Source organism: Primulina huaijiensis, chromosome 6 (assembly GCF_012295235.1).
Source record: "Primulina huaijiensis isolate GDHJ02 chromosome 6, ASM1229523v2, whole genome shotgun sequence".
Classification (NCBI taxonomy): domain Eukaryota; kingdom Viridiplantae; phylum Streptophyta; class Magnoliopsida; order Lamiales; family Gesneriaceae; genus Primulina; species Primulina huaijiensis.
Window position 1 is genome coordinate 19428738 of NC_133311.1, and position 18397 is coordinate 19447134.

The following is an 18397-nucleotide window of genomic DNA, read 5'->3' on the forward strand; positions in this document are numbered from 1 at the left end:
TTTTACTTTATTTTATTTTATTTACCAATAAAAATATGAAGAAAAAAATAGAATCCGAATGATTCAGATTCAAATCAAATATTTTTTTAGAAAAATAAGTTCTGTAGACTTTTAAATTAAATTCAAATGAAAGTTTTTTTTATTTATGTTTCATTGTTTCTAGAACCAAAAATTAACACCATCCAAGTTTCAGTAAAATAATTTTTTCTCGGTACAAACAAAATTTAAGCTATTATTTTTATATTAAAATTATTTTTTATGTAAATATTAAAATAATAGTTCTTCTTAAAATATTATCATAATAATAATAATAATAATGATGATAATGAAAATAATATTAATGGTAATATTAAAAATAGTAACTTAATATAAATATTATGGTAAGTTTATTAATAATTAATTATAATATGTATGAAGTAATGCATATATTTCCATTATAGAAATATGTGGAAGCATCCAAAATTTTAAAATAATTTGAGTTCAGTACTTATATATAGGGAGCTAACCTCATTTGTAGCACTACACTATAATTCAAGAATAAAACAACCCAGACTTCCAACACAAGTTGAAGATACATCCCAATAACTAAAAAAATTAGGATAAGCGGTCCAATGGATCAGGACTTTTTCTTTGCTGTGGTTAGATATTTGCTTCGTCTATGTGGATGACCTCATCATCACTGGAGACGAGGGGCGGATGGTAAAAAAAAAAGTGACGTCCAAGGTGAAATAGGCAGCATTCTAATGATTGTCTTCTTTCCATCTCGGAACAAGGTCCTCCTAACCAATTTGATTGAGCATCTAGTCTAATAGGCAGAATTACATGGACCTTCTCTTTTTGGAAGTCTTCGAAACCGGTCTCTCTCTTTCGATGTGGTCGAAATGAAGATTTCAGTAAAATAATCGACTATTTTCAAGGAGCATCTATACTATCTTCCGCAACTTCCGAAAGAGTCCCAAGAAAGAATTACTTGAGACTCTACCAAGCTTGGTTGAAAGGGGGGGACCAACCAACAGAAGGAGTCCCGAGAAAACTAGGTGCATCCAGGTTTAGATTAATGGGTTACTCCTACCGCACGTCCTTGTACAATGCTCAAGGCTCATCTTGAAGTTCCTGATCGAACAAGATGAAACAAGAATCGAACAACAGCGAATTAATAAAAAAAAAAAAAGAAAAAGAAAGACTTCCCTAAGCAAGCTTTTTTCTGTGTAATATTTATTTTGTTCTCTCGCTGCACCAAGCAAGATTGAAATATTCTTTTTTGGATGCCAACCGAGAGTATAATTGAAAAGGCACAAATATGTCGAAATATTTATTCACCCACTTTAAACAGTACTTTCATAATGACAAACACAAACTATAATCCAACAACATATATAGTTCACTTAATCATATATTATTTATATGTTGCTGCCTTTTACCAATATTTAAATATTGATAATTTGAAATTTAGTTGTCGAGTACAATATTTGTCCATGCTAGATAAAACAATCGAAACGTGGTGTTTGAGCTGTTGTACAATTTAAAAGATATGAGTTGCATTGTTATCACCAACAGTAGCTTTTGTTAAAACGGTAAGTGCTTAGTCCTACAATTGTTATCAGAGTTAAGCTTACATGTTTGATTTTTATTGATTGTGAAAGAGATTGTTGGATGCAACAATCGTCCTGTTAGGTTGAGCAATATAACATGGTACTTGAACTGTTATACAATTTAAAATATTTGAGTTGTATCGTTACCACCAATTATAATTTTTGATAAAACAACAAACGTTGGATCCTCCATAACTAAATTTGGATTTTTCAACCAACTTTATGAATCAGCACTTATATATGAAACGGTGGATGGTACATCGGGACAAATTTACGTGTACAACATACCTCTAGGTATAAATGTAGAAGCCAAACGGTTTGAAAATTTTCCATACATTGTATTTTCTTCTAATTAAATTTTTTTTCTATATGATATACATGAGTGCTATAAGAAAGTGCTATATTTCCTTATAACATATGAGAAATAGCAAATTATTCTTTTTATCAGTAATTTATATATATATATTTGACATTTATGTATATAAAATTACTTCATAATATTTTTCCACACTCCGCACATATAAGGTGGGCTGTTTTAGCCATTGTGTTAAATATCTAAACAATTTTCTAATTTTTGCAAAATATCACACAAATTCAAATTAATAACACCCCCGCCACCCTATTTTTTTTTTTATTTTGCTCACACAATTTTCAAATAAAAAATAATGAACTAAAATAACAAATATTTTAAATTATATTGTTTGACTGTTTAAATTCCAAATATAAATTAGAATAAAAAAAAGATTTAAAAAATAAATAATAAACAAACAAACAAATATAGTTTTAGTTCATTATTTTTTATTTGAAAATTGTGTGAGCAAAATAAAAAAAAAAATAGGGTGGCGGGGGTGTTATTAATTTGAATTTGTGTGATATTTTGCAAAAATTAGAAAATTGTTTAGATATTTAACACAATGGCTAAAACAGCCCACCTTATATGTGCGGAGTGTGGAAAAATATTATGAAGTAATTTTATATACATAAATGTCAAATATATATATATAAATTACTGAGAAGTCGAGCTTCGCGGGTTCCACACCGACTTGGACTCCAGGGGGCGGGACAATCGCGACAACGTAAGATGAGTTTGGTTCACCAACATTAGTCACTATTCTTGAGTATGTCTGAGGTGTTGAATTGAATGAACTAAGAGTGAGAGAAAATGAAGGATAGTTGAGTTGGGCTTCTGGTATACTTGATTCCACCTGACCTGGCAATCTACCTTGCATTGAAGAATAACCCCGACTTGTCGGTTTGTATAGTTTAAACCACATAGGTAAGGAATGTAATCTTTGGGTTGGATATCATAAATCAGCCCTGGATCGTTTGCTCTGGAGGGGTTGACATGTCCTGATCCAGTGGCAAAGATGTCTGCTGGAAGAAACGTCTCGTCTTCGATTGGATTCTTGGCGAGATTTACTACGTCAGCCGTAGTCATGATTGCTGATTTTATGGCTGCTGGAGACCAATCAGGGTGCACATTTTTTAGCAACGCCGCGACGCCACTGAGGTGTGGGCATGACATTGAGGTACTAGATATTATATTGAATGTGGACTTGGTGTTTGTGTTATTTTCAACTGAGGTGTGCCATGCTGCAAGAATATTGACTCCAGGACCTAAAATATCAGGTTTTAGGATGCCGCGGCTCTGAAAATTTGGCCCTCTTGCAGAGAATGCCGCGACCATTGGTGCTCCATCATCTCCATATATGGTACCTTTAAATTGAATTGTGGCCGTGGGTGTGGATGTTGAATTTATGTAAGTCTTGATTTTCAACCCATCTGCATAACTGACATGTGTTGCTGGAAGGCCACAGAATTCGGAAAATGTTGTATTTCCATACCGGGCAATATTCACCAGAATCATGACCTCCAGCATTTTTCACTGCTTCTCCCTTTTCAGTTGCTGCTACTAATACGTATTCACACACCACTATCTTTCCCTTGAGGAGGAACGTGGTGTTCAGAGATTCCGGGACACAAAATGGACCAAATGGATCGCTTTTGTTAACAGTCTGGGCATATACAAGGGGCAACGGTGTCGGCGGGAAGTCCGTTGGCTGAAAAGCGGACTCACCATCAAATTGTTCCTTGTTTCCAAGGACTGCAGTGGCCCTTATCTTTCTGTCCATGTTACTTGCACCTACGGTGAGAATCCAAGGGGCCGAATTATGTACTGATGTACCTCTCGGACCACTGTTTCCAGCTGAGCAGCTAACCAAGATCCCCTTCTCCATTGCACTAAATGCCCCAAGAGCCATGCCATCATCGTAGAAATTAGAAGAAAATCCTCCAATAGAGATGGAAAGCATATCTACTCCATCCTCAATAGCAAAGTCAATCCCAGCAAGAATATCACTGTACGAACAAGATAAGTAACAAACCTTGTAAATTGCTAAATGAGCAAGGGGCGCGATGCCAGATGCCGTCCCATTAGCACTGTCGAACAAGTTTGCGCCTTTCACAAAGCTTCCAGCAGCAGTTGCCGCAACATGCGTGCCATGGCCATTATCATCTAGTGGACTCTCGTTGGGATGCTTCCCAAGGTACCTAGCTCCAATAATCTTATTATTGCATGTTGTGTGATTGAACTCACACTTCCCCTTCCATTTCGCCGGTGGAGGTGGCATCCCTTCATCACTAAATGAAGGGTGTTCCGGTAAAATTCCAGTGTCCACAACTCCAATGATCACACCTTTTCCATAATTGGAATCTCTCCAGAAGCCCATTTTCTGGTTTAACCCCAAGAAGTTAGGCGAATGAGTTGTATCCAAGGACAGTTTTCTTTCGGGACGTGCGGATATAAATCCCTCCTTATTTCCCATGTCCTTCACTTCATCTTCAGATAATATAATCTAGCAGAAAAGCCCTTAAACACGTGGCGATATGTGTAAACCATTCGGTCTCCACCGGTTGAGGACGTTGCCGTGGTGGTTGGCAAGAACGAACGGTACCATGTTTCCCAGTAAATGCTGCCTGATTCTGAGGAAAGCTCATGTGCATCAGGTTCCTCTACATGAACAATGTATGTTTCCAAATTGGTTTCACCTTGAGCAAATATGGTTGATGAACTGAAATTCAGTATGCCAATGAAGGTAACAAATAACAGGAAATTCATGTTTTATTTTTGGTACATGTTATTGCCAATGCTTGGAGTTAATTTTGGATTCGTGAAGTGCTTCGTTTAATTACTTTGATGTTATTATATATATATAACTTAGGACATCAACTTGATCAACGACTATGACTAGTAAAAAAATAAACAGTAATTATATTGTATTGCTCAAGGAATCGACTTGGTCACATACACTTGCTTGCAGGAAATTAATATGTGAAAGGTTTGCTAGGTCAGAGACAGGAGATCAGAGTCGAGGCGAAATAAACCCAGCCGATCTCGACATGGATATATACCACATTTATCTTTGTATTTGAACTTTGATATTTTTAACAAAATTGACAAGTGAGATCATGATCTTATTTAAGTTTTTGAGAAAAAGATGTTTTTACGGCTTTATTTAATTTTTGACTTTTAAAGTATAACTCGTCAATTAATTAGTTAATATATATGATAATCAATTAGACTGTATCATGCGATATATTTGACATATTCGTGCATGGTTATGAGAAGTCGCGTAATTAGGAGACGAAATTAATTCACATAAAAAGAATAATCTTGGATTGGAGATATTAGATAGGCTTTAAAAATTCATAATGAAGAAAGAGAATACTTATCAAGAGCAAATTTGACTTGGCCCGCTGAATTCTAGTCGCATTCCGTAGCAATAAAATAAAAAATTAGAGTAAATTATAATTATTATTAAGAAATTAAGTGCCCCAAGACGAAAGGTAATAAATCTTCTCTTAAAATGGATTTCTCCTGCGCTCTAATGGCGTTGAATCGTCGATAATCGGAATTGTTTTTATTTTCCATCATGCAAAATGTTAAGATAAATTTTAGCACTCGGTAGGCTTCGGCCTTTGGGGAGAAAAGCCCATTTATTTCTCGAAGTTATCTGTTTTAGTTATGTAATTTATTTCTTGAAGTCCATTAATTTGTCAATGTTGTGTCATACTTCTTTAATTGTACTTCCATTTGACATCATATANATCAATATTTTCCGATGTCACGTCTCGATAAAATAATACTAAAAACCGACAGAAAGACATACATACAAAACTAAAACACGACTTTGATAAATTAGAAGACCAAAACAAATATTTTATTCTTAGCCAATTGATATAACAATTAAAACTAAGAGTTCGATTTTGAAATTTCTTAATCAACTTGAGGCATTCAATCTCGTCTTTTGTGGGGGCCCGTGCTCCTGATTAATATTTAATGACCAAACAATCAGGATATCTTAATGTAAACAGCGAAAGCGATTAAAATTTTTCATTTTGGGCCTACAGAAATTTCGGCATGACCTATTCGTACACAGGACACCCCAAAAAAATCAAAACATCACAAATAATATTTATACACTCGAAATAAAGTCATAACATCAATTCACAACCTATAGCCGCACTGGCCAGGACTAAACACATGCAGAGCCGGCAAGGCTCGATCACACAACTATCAATTCAAAACATCGTAAAAATAACAGTACAGCTACACGGGGCATCTCCCCGGTAAATGTATGACTCCATAATATAGTATATATATATCTGGGAACTCTCAACAATGACTCGACGACTGGGCACCACTACCTGACGCTCCACCAGACGCGTCAAATCCTCCTGGATAACCTGCTATGGCATCAAAACCAACCACAGCATAAAAAGAAACGAGGGGTCGGGCCCCAGTATGACGAACTAGTAATATTATGACAAATATAACTGACATGAAATAAAATCAAGTAAAATGCGATGCAATGCAATGCGTGAAAGGTAACAACCGATAACGTATACCAAACGGAGTCCAAATGAATCGCATCAACAACAGTAACAGTGGCCACCCGTGCTAGGAACGTAGCAACGCAACATCAAGTCTCCACTCATCCATACACGTAGCATCGAGGGTACGGGAGCTACCCACTCAGCCCTCATGCAAGTCATCAGGAGTGCTAATCCTACCCACCCGCTCCATCGATGACGCAACAACTCGATAGATCAATATCAATATCAATAGCAATCAAAGGAGTCAAGGCTCGAAATGTTATGCACTAATAAAATCAATACAAATAAATGCATGAATGCAATTACGTATTCACAAAAGCACATAAAGCACGCCACAACTCATTACAACATACTCAACGTCATCTCACGTCATAATAGACGTCGTAATGAAAACAGTTCGTACGTGTCACGCCCCGAAACTCGGGATTGACACCGGCGTTGTTTAACAATCACACAATCGAAACAACAAGCCATATGTAGCACAGTATAAACCGAAAACCAGTTTATAAATCATAATCTCAGATAAAATAACGATTGTCTTTACAATACCGAAATAATTTAAACGACAGAAATAAATGCGGAAACGTCTTACAATTTATTTAATCCTAAATTTCGAAATATAATCTATTATTATCAGCCTTGCACATCACCAACCCCAAAAGTGCTCGGACTCTTCTTCCTCAACCTGTTCTTCGTTTTTATCTGGGTAGGGTCGTAAGGAGGTGAGTATTTTGGGAATACTCAGTAAATGGGGGAAATTTGAACACAACATAGTAATCTTATAACAATTTCGAAACATACACATAAATATAACATGCTTTTCATAAACGTAACATCGTATCCGTAACATAATAACACTGCGATTTTTCACCTTTAACGGTGTACTGACGTCAGTCCCTAAGTTTTGATCCTCTAAGGGGGCGAGGCCATAAAACGGTTCTATCCCACCGTGAAGTGCCATATGTTGGAATTCCACCCATTTTCAGGGAATTCTCACAGTGTCAAAATATAACGTATCAAAATTTCATAGAAACGAATAGACGGGAGACGGAGCTCGACCGAATTTTTAAAACCAAAAAAACGAAATTTTCACATATGCATAACCGAAATTATGAATTTTAAAACAGCCCACTTACAGTATAATTGATGCTAAAAACGTGGTGGTTCGGCTTCGGGAATGGATCGCTTCGCGTTCTCGCTCGGACGGTGCTTCGGATTCGATTTTCGGGCAGAGTTTCGGCTAGGGAGATGTTGCTGGAATTTTTGAAATATTGCAGCTAGAGGGTCTCGAATTTATGGTGTGAGCATGGCTAGGGTTGATGCATTATCTATAGGGGAGGAGGATGTAGCTAAATATGGTGGCTAAATAATGCCAAAATTGCCTCAAATCTCACAATGTTTGACTCCAAATATCCTTGCCATTCTTGAAAAATTCAGCTACCCAAGTTAAGAGATTTATTTCTTGATCTCATTCCCCTTCGTAATTTCGAAATTAGTGTGACTAGGTGTAGGGATTTTGTGCACAATCTTGATGATTTGCTTCCACCTTTCCTTGTAAGTTTCCATGTATCCATGCATCACAATATCTAGGCATATATTCTAGTGAGATTTTCGAAAATTGCTTGGAATATCATGCTTCAATCTTCTAGATTTTGTAGGATATCTCAATCTTGTAAAATCCCCTTCCCATGTTTTCGAAAATTGCATGTCTTGGTCCTAATTTGATTGACTTGATAATTAAGGTTTAAGATTCCCAATACAAGGATTTCTATTATATTTTCCACTTAATAATCCAAGATCCTAAACCCTTAAATTTCCTTACATATGATTAAAAAAAAAGAATTGAAGACTTTCGGTTCTCACAGTACGTACCTCAACTGACTTTAATTTACCACAAAATATCTTAAATATTTCTTGAAAACTCCAATCCTGTGGCAAAATTATTTATTGCACATCAATTCCTATCTTGGTTAAATAATCAAGGAATTTATCGAACGAAATTCCAAAATTCACTAATTTAGCCTAAAATTCCAAAAATCCATAATTTAGGCTTTAATATTTCTAAAATTAATATGCGACAATTCTATAGCAGCTAAACACCTAATTATTGAACACGAAAATTCAAAAATCCAATTATATAAATATGAATTTTCGAAATTAATCCAAATAAATTCCGAAAATCTGGTAGATACATCTAATCGGCTCAATTCTTGTACCTACAATCAATAATATAACAATTATCAATATTGGTACCAAATTTAACCCAACAAAAATACAACCACCTTGCTGGAATCATGATTTGTACCTCAATATATATATATATATATATCAAAATGAAGCCTATGACGTAGAGAACAAAACCCCTCAATCAATTTTCGAATTCCGGCGACGTACGGCGGCAATTCGACGATGAAAGCGACGTCGGGTTTGTCGAAAAGTGTCAAGAAACTCTTCAATATCGGTACTAAAACGTAGCTCTAGTCACGGGCTTTCCGAATCTATGCTTACTTTCATTTTTGGATGATCGAAACGGGAGAGAGAAAGTTATCATTTCATTTTTATTTTTATTTATTATTATTTTTTTAAATTTACTTAAATTGGGCCGGGCTTAGGGTTCACTTGGACTGGGCTCTCACATCTTTAGATTATATGTGATGTTTTATATTCCAATTTTATTATTGGCTCCATTGTTAAAGTCAAAATTGCTTATAAAGACCTAAGCTCATTAAACACTCCTAAAAAAAATCTATAAATAGAGAAGACTATCATTACTCAAAGTATACTCTCATTATTTTATGTTTAAACTATTTAGCTCTCAGAGAACATCTTTAAATTATTTTATGACTTGAGCATCAGAGTGAATACGACGGGCAAACTTCGGCGACTTTGACGTTTTTTGTGACGTATGTGATAACCCACAAAATTTTCTCTTTATCGGCTACATGAATCCGTTTACGAGCTAGCTGGAGTACCAGTGTTCTATTATTTGGATCCGTTTACGATACTACATAGTAGTCCAGATAATTATATTTTTTGACAACATCAATATGATTTTTTAGGATTAGTTGCGCGTGTGAATAAAATTATTTTTAATTATCAAATCAAAATCCAAATTACATTTTAAATTTGTACTAAATAACAAAATAAAAATCCAAATTTCATTTTTTATATATCTTACAAACTGTGAATGAAACTCTTGAATTATTGATGGTATAAGTAAAATTACAAAAGACAAACATAATAAACCAATTTTGTAATTTTTACAATTTGTCATAATGCATGCCCTGGATAGTAGCATGAACCAGCGGTCGTCTTATTCTCGTATATATAATGGTACCGATCCAAAAGCGACTCAGATAATATAAACAATCCATGAGATTATATATGCAATAGTTATGTTGAAAAGAATTTAGTGCAATCTTCTGATTCTTCCAGGATACGCTAACGCACCCAAACCGCGATAGGACTCCTGACCGAATACCTGGTTGAACTCCACTTCAAGAAACCTTGTTGGACGAATGTAATGTTTGAGGTCGTCATATTCAGTCGTGTGAAAGTCACTTGATATTGCAGTTTCTGGTTCAACTCTGAGAAGTCGAGCTTCGTGGGTTCGACACGGATTTCGACTCCAGAGGGCGGGACAATCTCGACAACGTAAGATGAGTTTGGTTCACCGACATTTGTCACTATTCTTGAGTATGTCTGAGGTGTTGAATTGAATGAACTAAGAGTGAGAGAAAATGAAGGATAGTTGAGTTGGGCTTCTGGTATACTTGATTCCACCTGACCTGGCAATCTACCTTGCATTGAAGAATAACCCCGACTTGTCGGTTTGTATAGTTTAAACCACATAGGTAAGGAATGTAATCTTTGGGTTGGATATCATAAATCAGCCCTGGATCGTTTGCTCTGGAGGGGTTGACATGTCCTGATCCAGTGGCAAAGATGTCTGCAGGAAGATATTCCTCGTCCTCGATTGGATTCTTGGCGAGATTTACGACGTCGGCTGTAGTCATGATTGCTGATTTTATGGCTGCTGGGGACCAATCAGGGTGAGCGCTTTTGAGCAATGCCGCGACACCACTGAGGTGTGGGCATGACATTGAGGTACCAGATATTATGTTGAATGCGGACTTGGTGTTTGTGCTATTTTCAACAGAGGTATGCCATGCTGCGAGAATATTGACTCCAGGGCCTAAAATGTCAGGTTTTAGGATGCCGCGACTAATCCAATTTGGCCCTCTTGCAGAGAATGCCGCGACCACTGGGGCTCGATCATCTCCGATTACGGTACCTTTGAATAGAATTGTGGCCGTTGGTGTGGATGTTAAATTTATGTAAGTCTTGATTTTCAACCCATCTGCATAACTGACATGTGTTGCTGGAAGGACGTGGGCGTCTGAAAATGTTGTGTTCCCATACCTTGCAATATTCACCACAATCATGGCAAGCCCACCAGCATTCTTCACTGCTTCTCCCTTTCCAATTCTTGTTATTCCTCCCCCTAATTCGCAGACCACTATTTTTCCCTTGAGGAGGGATGTCGTGTTCAATGATTTCGGGTGGCAATATGGAGCAAATGGATCGCTTTTGTTAACCGTGCCGGCGTATACAAGAGGCAACTGTGTCGGTGGGAAGTCGGTCGGTTGAAAACCAGACTCGCCATCAAATTGTTTTTTATTGCCGAGCGCTGCTGTAGCAATTATCTTTCTGTCAGTTGTACTTGCACCTACTGTGAGAATCCAAGGGGCCTCGTTGCTTAGTGAAAAATAACTAGGGCCACTATTTCCAGCTGCGCAGCTGACCAAGATCCCCTTCTCCATTGCACTAAATGCCCCCAGTGCTATGCCATCGTCATAGAAACCAAAAGAGATTCCACTAAGAGAGAGAGAAAGCACATCTACACCATCCTCAATTGCAAAGTCCATTCCGGCAAGAATGACACTCTCAAAACAAGAAAGGTAACAAACCTTGTAAATTGCCAAATGAGCAAGTGGTGCGATACCAGATGCTGTCCCATTAGCATTGCCGAACAAGTTTGCACCATTCACGAAGTTTCCGGCGGCAGTTCCCGCAACATGTGTGCCATGGCCGTCATCATCTAGTGGACTCTCATTGGGAGGCTCCCCCAGGTACCTAGCTCCGATAATCTTATTGTTGCATGTTGTGTGATTGAACTCACACTTCCCCTTCCATTTCGCCGGTGGAGGTGGCATCCCTTCATCACTAAATGAAGGGTGTTCCGGTAAAATTCCAGTGTCCATTACTCCAATGATCACACCTTTTCCATAATTGGAATCTCTCCAGAAACCCATGTTCTGGTTTAACCCCAAGAAGTTAGGCGAATGAGTTGTATCCAAGGACAGTTTTCTTTCGGGACGCGCTGATATGAATCCCTCCTTATTTCCCATGTCCTTAACTTCATCTGCAGATAATCTAGCAGAAAAGCCCTTAAACACGTGGCGATATGTGTAAATCATTCGGTCTCCGCCGGTTGAGGACGTTGCCGTGGTGGTTGGCAAGAACGAACTGTACCATTTGTCCCATTCGAAGCTGTCTGATTCCGAGGAAAGCTGTGACTCAGGTCCCTCGACACGAACAATGTAAGTCTCCAAATTGGTTTCAGTACCTGGTGGTAATTCTTGAGCAAATATTGTTGATGAACTGAAATTCAGTACACAAATGAAGGTAACAAATAACAGGAAACTCATGTTTTCTTTTTGCTATGATAAGTTGTCGAACTTTGGTTTCCAATGTCTGGTTTTAGTTTTGGATTTGTCAAGTGCTTATAAAAATCCTTCGTCCTTGCCTTCGATGTTATTATATAACTTTGGACATCAACTTGATTAACGACCAAGACTTGTTAAAAAAAACAATTAACCTGTAATTGTACGTGTTGCTGATCAAGGGATCGACTCGGTCACATACACTTGCAGGAAATTATATGGAAATTTTCACAAGGTCAGACAGGAGATAAAATGGCGGCGGGGCGAAACAAACCCAACCGATATCGACATGGATACTGCATTTATCTTTGTATTTGAGCTTAATCTTTGAGTTGGTTTTAAACTTAAATAGTTGGAAGAGAATAAATTGTGATTGTTTCAATTAATCATTATGTCCCATATATGTTTCATGAAACCACACAGAAACAAAAATAAAATACAATTTAGCTTTGAAAGAAGAAGAGTTTCTTTGATCATTTTATTAATTTGCGAATGGTTTTTTCTTAAGCATATAGTATTTCTGGAAATTCTACCTGATAATTAAGAGGGGGTCGAATTAATGTAGCATATTAATATTATATAAGTAAATTTTTTTTGGGGTTATATATTGCCTTTGTTCGTCCTCACCTTCAAGTTTTTTTTATTACATATTTATATTTTCTCATATTTTTTTTTGGAAAAACCACAATTATATATTTTTCAATTTGTAATTTTGTAGTATCATATTGTTTAATTTCAATTTTAATTGCAGATTACAAGTGATTGAAATTTTCCCATAATCTAATAATGGTGACTGTCCAATATATTTCCATTTTAGCGTACGTATATCTACGCGTTTTAGTACATATTTTGTACTTCTTGTCCCTATTAATTAAATTTTCTTGTCCCAAAAATAATAACGACCTTTTGTATTTAAAGAATATGATGTCTTTGTGATAATAATTAAAAAACGAAAAATATGATGTCATGTAAAAAGAATTTTCACTCCTTAGAATAAAATAATGTTTTTCTGTTACGACTTTATTTAATTTTTGGCTTTCAATATATAAGTCGTCCATTAATTAGTTAATATGACAATCAATTAGATAAGACTGTTTCCATAATTTGACTTGGCCCACTAGGTCTAGCGGCACGCTGAAGCCATAATAAATAAATAAATAAAAATTAAATTAAATAATAAGTTTTTATTAAGAAACATAAATAAAAGAATTAGCTTTTATTTAATGGTGAGATCAATATCGTACGATGAAACTCGTAACAGTTATATTTCATTAAGGTAAATCAACACGAAGACACAATAATCTCTCAATCTCGTACTTTTATAATATCTGATTATTGAATTTTTTTTTTATGCAATTATCCTGTTAGGTGTTTATTCGAATTCGCCAATCAATACTAAAAAAGTCAATGAAAATATTAATGAATGGAACTTCGCATAAAATAATTATTGCAGAAATTTGTTTCTGTGCTTAATCAAAGAAGTGGAGTGCAGATTTGTGCCTCTTTCAAGTTAATAAAATATATATGTGAGTAGACTGTCTTTTTAATCAATTTGAGTCATCCAATCTGATTATATATAATTTTTCAGTTTCAGGATTAATCTTAGAAAACTTATATAGACTAACTAAATTTTATGATTTTTTTTTTCATAGAATTTAAATTTTATGATTTAAATTGATTCTTTCTCAACTATCTCTTATTTTAATTACGTACAGTACAATAATTAATAAAGTCAACTAATCTTGATTTTATATTATTACAAGGTAGCTTGTCTATTAATATCATATAAACTTGCCTCAATTATGAGGAATTTTTCCAATAGATAGGAGAAAATTATAATTTGGGTATTCATNAATATTGTGTGAAATTCAAGTTTATAATTCCAAGTTGATCTCTATATATAATCAGGCGCAATTAATTAATTGATTTCTCTCTAATCTTCTAGCTAACGCAATGATGCACATTTTTTATGTATAATATATAATATAATTTTGATGTATTTGTAAGTATCATAAGTTATTATACTTAATTTTAATCTAATTAATAAGTTGTCTTTTTTCCTTTTAGCAATTTTCTTAGAAGTTTTAACGTGACATTCAATAATTTTAGCTAACAAAGCAACCGAAATGACGTTGAATATCGTTGGCATTATATCAGGACTTAGGCGAAAATGACAGAAGATTAGAAGAAAAACCTATTAGATTAAGACCAAACTTTTTTTTATCATGACATGGAAACCCATAGTCGTTAACTTCGGTGCGTATCAGGTAAAAACTCGGGATAACGTAGTAGCATGCAAACTATGCTAGTCAAGTATATCGCATTGGACAAGTCATATATGTTACAGGCTCGACCGAGAATGTTTTGGTAAGTGGAATCAAACACATGATCACTAACCAAGTGTTCACATATTTTACTAACTCGTGTCACGCCCCCAAAATCGAGACGCGCCACCAGTGTTATTTAACAATTTAAAATCGCAAAACAACAAGGCATAATAGTATATAAAATAATCAAAAAACAGTCTATTATATTACATAAATAAGAACTTTTTTACAATACAAAACACAAATGCGGAAGCTATAACGTAAAGGAAAATAAAAATAAAATCGATGCTTGAAACTTCATGTCTCGAACTTGATCACCAACCCCAAATCATGTGTTGTTCATCCTCTTCCAATTGATCTTCACCCTTATCTGGGTAAGGAAATAAAGGGGTGAGTGTTTGGTGAAACGCTCATCACGTGGGGTTCATTGTAGATAACAATATCGAAATATACATATAATATGAGTTCAAGGTAACATGTCATAGAACAAGTCACAACATGAATCAAGACATGAGACAAACAAAATTCGAAACAAGGCATCATATCATAAATGAAACATGAACTTATACAAGGCACTGTTATTAATTTATTTATATATGATATACTGATCAGTCTCTAATTATTACTCATCTAAGAGGACAAAGTCGTATATCGTTTATCATAACCCACCGTATTAGAATCTTATATTATCTTATCATGTTTCGAAAATTTCTTACCACTTTTAGTTCGAATCCTAACAGGGCATTTTCAAGATTTTATAACATAGCAAAGGAATCATACAGAATGAAACATATATACAAAATCAAATGACATGAAACGAGTAGTGTACAATTGAGTTTTCAAAGACAGGAACATCATTATTTTAAAATATATAAACCACTTACAAAAATATAAGTGTGCAAATTCTATAAATATATATCTATCTATTACTATTATAAATATATGAGTTTGAATTGTGAGCTTACATTTTTACCCTTTTATTTATTTTATAATTTGTCATGTTCATTTGATTTTTTAAGTACTTTTCTATGTTAATTTAATATGTTAATTAATAGTGTACATAACTTTCATTTATGAGTTTTCTTTTTTACTCTTTCATTTGTTTTATATTTTGTCATGTTCATGTGGTTCTTTAAGTCATTTTTCATGTTTGTTTAATATGATAATTAATAGTGTACTTAACTTAATCAAATTAATTATTATTTTTATTTTACTTATAAATTTATCATAATGTTAAACATTTAAAAAAATTACTAATATTACTAACATCTATTTTATTTTATTTTATTTTATTATTACAAATATGTGGTTTTTATTTGTAAACTTACTATTTTACCGTTTTGTTTATTGTCATTTTTCATATTAGTTTAATATGATAATTAATAGTGTACTTAACTCAACCAAATTAATTATTATTTTTATTTGTAATCTTACTATTTTACCGTTTTGTTTATTGTCATTTTTCATATTAGTTTAATATGATAATTAATAGTGTACTTAACTCAATCAAATTAATTATTATTTTTATTTTACTTTGTAAACTTACTATTTTACCATTTTTTGTTTTATAATTTGTATAATGTTCATGATAATTAATAATGTACTTCACTCAATCAAATTAATTATTATTTTGATTTTACTTCGTAAACTTACTATTTTACCATTTTTTGTTTTATAAATTGTATAATGTTCATAATGTTCTTTAAGTTATTTTCTATGTTAGTTTAATAGGATTATTAATAGAGCACTTAACTCAATCAAACTATTTATTATTTTAATTTTACTTTTATTTTTATTTTTAAATTTAAATTTTATTACTTTAATTTATACAATGACATCAAATTAATAGAAAAACACTCTCATAATGTTATACATTAAAAAAAATTATTAATATTATAAGCATTAAAGTAATAATATGAAGACGAATGAAGATGAGTGACATTGAAAAAAATTAAATAATTAAAANATTTTTTGTTTTATAAATTGTATAATGTTCATAATGTTCTTTAAGTTATTTTCTATGTTAGTTTAATAGGATTATTAATAGAGCACTTAACTCAATCAAACTATTTATTATTTTAATTTTACTTTTATTTTTATTTTTAAATTTAAATTTTATTACTTTAATTTATACAATGACATCAAATTAATAGAAAAACACTCTCATAATGTTATACATTAAAAAAAATTATTAATATTATAAGCATTAAAGTAATAATATGAAGACGAATGAAGATGAGTGACATTGAAAAAAATTAAATAATTAAAAAATATTAAGGTCATATAAAAAATCTTATTCCCATTTACAATAGAGATATTTTAAGACTACTTATGTATCAACAAATATATGTGATTGAGAGAAAATATTTGTATATAGGTGATTTCAATATAAACATTTAAGCTATTTAGTCAATTTTTGAGATATGATGTTAAATAAATATTATCTATTAAATATATGATTTTTATTTGTAACCTTACCATTTTGCCATTTTTTGTTTTACAATTTGTCATGTTCATGATGTTATTTAAGCCATTTTTCATGTTAATTTAATAAGATCATTAACAGTGTACTTAATTCAATAAAACTAATTATTATTTGAATTTACTTTTAAATTTAATTTTAATTACTAAATTTATACATTTCCGTCAAATTCATTAAAAATATCTACCATATTGATGATAGGTAATAATGGTCAGATGAAGGGAGATGAGTCGGATTGAATAAAAATAAATTATTAATAAATATTAAGGTTATATATAAAACTTCTTTCTCTCATTTAGAATAAAGATATTTTCAAACTCTTTATTTGTCAATAGAGATACATGATTGAGAGAAATGTTTGTATGTAAGTTATTCCAAACACTGTTTTTAAGCTATTTAGTCAATTTTTTATATATGCTGCTAAATAAATATTACTAAATAATATGCTTCATTTGAACATTTTGTGTTCTTGTAATGAGATGAGAGTTTTTTAACATATCATTACATGTTTTGGTGTTATATGTCGTTTGTATTGATCATGTTGTGTTTTAATTCCTTATATGATTTGTTTGTTCACCGAAAGAAAATATAAAACAAAACCATATATCCCACAAAAATAATTATTTTTAATTTTTTTCCTTGAGATATTTTGTTAATTCTTAAACACATAATGCATGTTTTCAGTTGATTAGATTACTTAATTTGAAACGACTTAGAAAATATTAAAAATGAATAAATGTTTCTTCGTTTTTAGCTTATATCTCAGAATATAAAGAGATAATATTTTTTTATTTATTGGGACAAATATATTTTCAGATTTCTGTCTATAAATCAGTATTCAAAATTCGTACAATATTATTATATTCTCTATTCAAAATTTTTTATTTAAATTGATTGAAGATATTTGAATTTGAATTTTTATGTGCTTGATTATATTATTTTTGTAGTATTATTTATTTTGAAATTAATAGGTGGACTAAAAAAATTAATGGATCTATGAGTCCTCTGGTGGACGACAAACATGGATAAATTGTTAAAATAGATAATATCAAGTAGATTTTTGACATACGATTTTGTTCTAATTAAATGATTATGCATGATTCTAAATTTTAATTGTATCACAAGTTAACGTATTTTTTGTCGTTGCCAGATATATTTTGTCAATTGTTTAATATTTTTATTTGATTTAAGGAAAATTGTGTAACTTCGTATTATATTTTTATTTCTTAAGGTTTTATTAAAGGATTTTTCATGATGATTTTGAGACACCATTTTTTCCTTTGTGTGTTTTTTTAAAACGTAAAATATTTATGAAACCATGACGTTAATAAGGCGCATTCTCTTTATTTAAAAAAATATTGAAAAATTTATAAA

The 18397-nt window shown here is 32.7% G+C and overlaps 1 long non-coding RNA gene and 2 pseudogenes across 1 annotated transcript; all 3 read right to left on the reverse strand.

The window, feature by feature from the left end:
- Nucleotides 1–2688: 2688 nt before the first annotated feature.
- On the reverse strand, nucleotides 2689–4759 carry LOC140978717 (subtilisin-like protease; annotated as a pseudogene).
- A 1287-nt stretch (nucleotides 4760–6046) lies between these two features.
- On the reverse strand, nucleotides 6047–8446 carry LOC140979521 (uncharacterized). Its single transcript, XR_012175756.1, has 2 exons — nucleotides 8361–8446; nucleotides 6047–6338 (listed from the first exon to the last, which is right to left on the reverse strand). It is a non-coding gene; the product is annotated as an uncharacterized lncRNA (long non-coding RNA).
- A 1186-nt stretch (nucleotides 8447–9632) lies between these two features.
- On the reverse strand, nucleotides 9633–12523 carry LOC140978832 (subtilisin-like protease; annotated as a pseudogene).
- Between the last annotated feature and the right edge of the window lie 5874 nt (nucleotides 12524–18397).